This window comes from Amphiprion ocellaris, chromosome 16 (genome assembly GCF_022539595.1).
Source record: "Amphiprion ocellaris isolate individual 3 ecotype Okinawa chromosome 16, ASM2253959v1, whole genome shotgun sequence".
Taxonomy (NCBI): Eukaryota; Metazoa; Chordata; class Actinopteri; family Pomacentridae; genus Amphiprion; species Amphiprion ocellaris.
Genome location: NC_072781.1, coordinates 14,668,788 through 14,672,232, shown reverse-complemented (window position 1 = coordinate 14,672,232; position 3,445 = coordinate 14,668,788). Strand labels below are relative to the sequence as shown.

General features: G+C 38.9%; 1 long non-coding RNA gene across 1 annotated transcript; it reads left to right on the top strand.

Moving 5' to 3' along the window:
- Positions 1-1,709: 1,709 nt before the first annotated feature.
- On the top strand, positions 1,710-3,060 carry LOC111562980 (uncharacterized). The gene is made up of 3 exons (XR_002745645.3): positions 1,710-1,898; positions 1,970-2,033; positions 2,576-3,060. It is a non-coding gene; the product is annotated as an uncharacterized LOC111562980 (long non-coding RNA).
- Positions 3,061-3,445: the final 385 nt, after the last annotated feature.

The window sequence follows — 3,445 nt, the reverse complement described above, 5'->3', positions numbered from 1 at the left end:
GTCCTTTTGGAACCTAATGTTGTGACATTGCCATCAAAACTAAAAGAAATCCACTTGATCTTTAGTCCCTCATATGCTGGAAGTGCATGAAGACTCTTGTGTTCACGCTTGCAGCTAACAGCAGAACATTTGGTGTACTTTGCTTGTGGCTGAGACATTTTAAAATTAGCAGAAGCAACTCTACGAAGTATCTAAACTTACCAGTTTTTGCAGCAGCTGCTTTGTCGGAATGGCTCAGGTCACAAGCAGCAAGCAACGAGCGGGCAGGATGTTGCAAAATTTTAACTCATTAACTATTGGTTCCTCATCTGGAATGTAGCAGCTCAGTGAAATTCTTACTGGCTTGTAAAGCTGGAACTCTGTGTCGTCGTGTGGGGCTTGAACCTTTACTCAACACTTCTAAGTTTCTAGCAACCACAAAACACCATATTTTCACCATGTGGGACATTTATAGAACCTCATTAGAAAAGATTTTCATCTCATTCCACTGAAATCTGCTCTACTTATGAAAAGCTATGTAAATGCTTAAGTTATGTAAAGTGACAGTGTTGTGTACTTCCCTACAGAGACTATATAAACTACCTAACCAAATGCTTTATTTAATTGTAAATACTGTCTTATAAGTGATATATGCCAGCTGAATTGCTTTTTTTGGCAATGGTATTGTTATTTCCTTCTTTCAGGATGCCTTTTCCATCACAAAAAGTAAAGTGGTTGAAATGACATTTTTTAAAAGATGTCATGATATGCTAGTCTGCAAACCTCAGGTTGGGGGAATACTTGTTCCGGCACTACAGCTTGTGAACACACGAACAACAACTATCAGAATGTAAATTTTAAACAGTGTGGTGACTCAGAGAGAGTTAAAATAAAACAATAGTATATCATACAGTACATAATACATTTAATAAGAGCCGTTTCCTGCTATTTGTGGACTACGCTTGTTTTTAAAATTTTTCCTTAAATTTAAATTGGCACTCTGTCACAGTGTGTAACAGTCGTCCCTCTACCACCCAGACATTAGCGTGTTTTGTGCACGGTTTGCCTTGTTGACTCAGTTGGCAGTTGAGTGCGACGCTACAAACATCAAAGTTGTGGGTCTGAGCCTATGATTGTTTTCCCCTCACTGTGCAATGCCTCTTCGACATCAGTTACAATGATTTTTCTGCCCTCTGTTTTTGCCTCACTTGTCCCCTTTTGTCATAGCATCAGGGTTGTTGTTGTGTTCAAGGGTGTTATCGCCTTAAGTATTCAGACAGTGCTTAGTGCAGGAAGGAATGTTTTGTATTTTATAAGTTATTTTATAATTAGCATGTTTGTTTGGATTTTGATGTTAACAATGTCACAAATTTCCTTCCTCCAAACAAGATTTTGCATGGGGTCCCCAAAAATTTTGTAACAGCCATTAAAACTGTTGTGAATATGTATCATTTGTATAGAATGAAAGCAGCATTGTTATCACATCCATATTAAGCAGAATTGAAAGAATCACCCTTTAACCGGGAGACAAAGGTCATACCCCTGAAAACATCAATAAATGTCAAGTCAGATTATTATTAATTATGTAGCACATTTAAAACAACAGACATTGATCCATAGTGCTTTTCAATATATAGGTGAAAAAGCCAGTCTTATATAACAAAAAATAAAGATTCAGCTTTTACTCTTAGGCTTAATGTAACCCGGGTGATAAAACCCTAGTTAGAAATATAAATAAATAAGTATATCCTCCATTCCCGTCTCCAAAACTGTCCTGTCAAATGCGTAATGACGTCATACGTCATGCTGTGCGTCCTGTCACGTGACGGTGCGCGGCCAATCGGGTTGTTTTATATCCGGAAGTCACTCGCGAGCCGCGAGCTTCGAGAGGGGGACGCGTTGGGAACATTTGCTGCAAGGTACGGTGCTATTTTCACTTAATTTCGTAACATTAACTTTTAAAACTAAAGCAACACGTCTCAAACTATAGGAGCCAACTACCGGAGCCGCCAGGCATCGTGTGGAGTCGCGGGTGTTGATTAAAGAAGGAATTGGTGAGTGCGTTAGCATTAGCATTCTTCTCATTCATTTCCTATAGGGTTCAACTAGCCACGCCACCATATTAATTTGAATGGGGCTGGTTAGCATTCATCTTTCATGCCCGGTTCTCAGAATATACTTTATTAAATGAAACGAAATCACTGTGGTTTACTTATTGAAATGTGTGTTACGTATTTATGACTTTTAAATGCATATAGTGCCATTTTTAGGCCAAAGTTTGATTTGTTTATTGGTCCTATGCATCTCCATGCACTTTAAACCCAGTCCACTTAGTCAGTGTGGCTGATTATGCACTTTAGCTTTGGATGCTTAGTATTTTTGACACTTTGATTGTAATGAATATTTTAATATGACAAATATTATATTATTTATTCAATTGGGATTTATATTTTGAATTGAACTTTGATTATTTATATATTGTACAATATAAGAATTGACACTGCTATTTATAATTAATATTTAGCACTGGTCTTTTGAATGTATTGGATTTATTTTGTGCGCACTGGAAACTTAATTAGTCCTGTCCTTTATATAGGCCAGGTGATGGCGAGCTAGACCCAAAGAATTATAGGCTCACACTGCCTGAAGAACCCTGGAGCTCGAACTGAAGTGAACTGAACTGGACCTCCTGCACCTCCTCCACCTGGTTGGGCTGGTAGGAGGCTCCTTTAAGGCAGCCGCCCCTCTCTTTTACTTTTTGCCCCTCGCAACAACTCATTCTTGGCCCAAACCCATTCACCACTCGTTCAATACTCCCTTTCCCTGGACACCGCCCTTTCCCTCTGGACTCTGGACAATTTGGGCCACTGAACTGTTGCGTGTGTTCTATCTCGGCTGAACTTCAGAACTCTTTCGCGCGTCTAATGGATCGTTTCTCGCGTGATAATGGATCCATCGAATAATGTTTTCTTGTGAAATAATTGTGACTTAATTCTGTACTTCTCATGAATGGCCATTCACTTTAAATGTTAAATGTTGTCTATGTCAAAATATAATATAATTGGTACCACCTAAAACTTATATCATTGTGTTCAGTCTCCTTTCCTCCACTCCTAGAGCCGAACTTAGATCTGTCTGATCTCTAGCCCAATTCAACCAATACTCTAACTGCAAACTAGTACTAATACAGCGCTAATAGTAGCGGCATATAGGCTACATTAAGGTAATTTTTCCATTGTTGCTTTTCTCCTACACGAGTGGCACAAAGATAGAGTTGTTGACCTTGTCTGGCCCTTGAAAAATAACTAAATGTTTTATTTGGACCTCTGTAAATCTTTGATCCAGGACACCTCCACACAAGCTCTGCCTTAACTAGATGGCTTCTGAAAGACGGCAAATAGTTTTCAAGCTTCTTTGATGAAGATGACAGCTTGGAGCCGTAATAAGGAGGTTAGTTGTGCTCTGA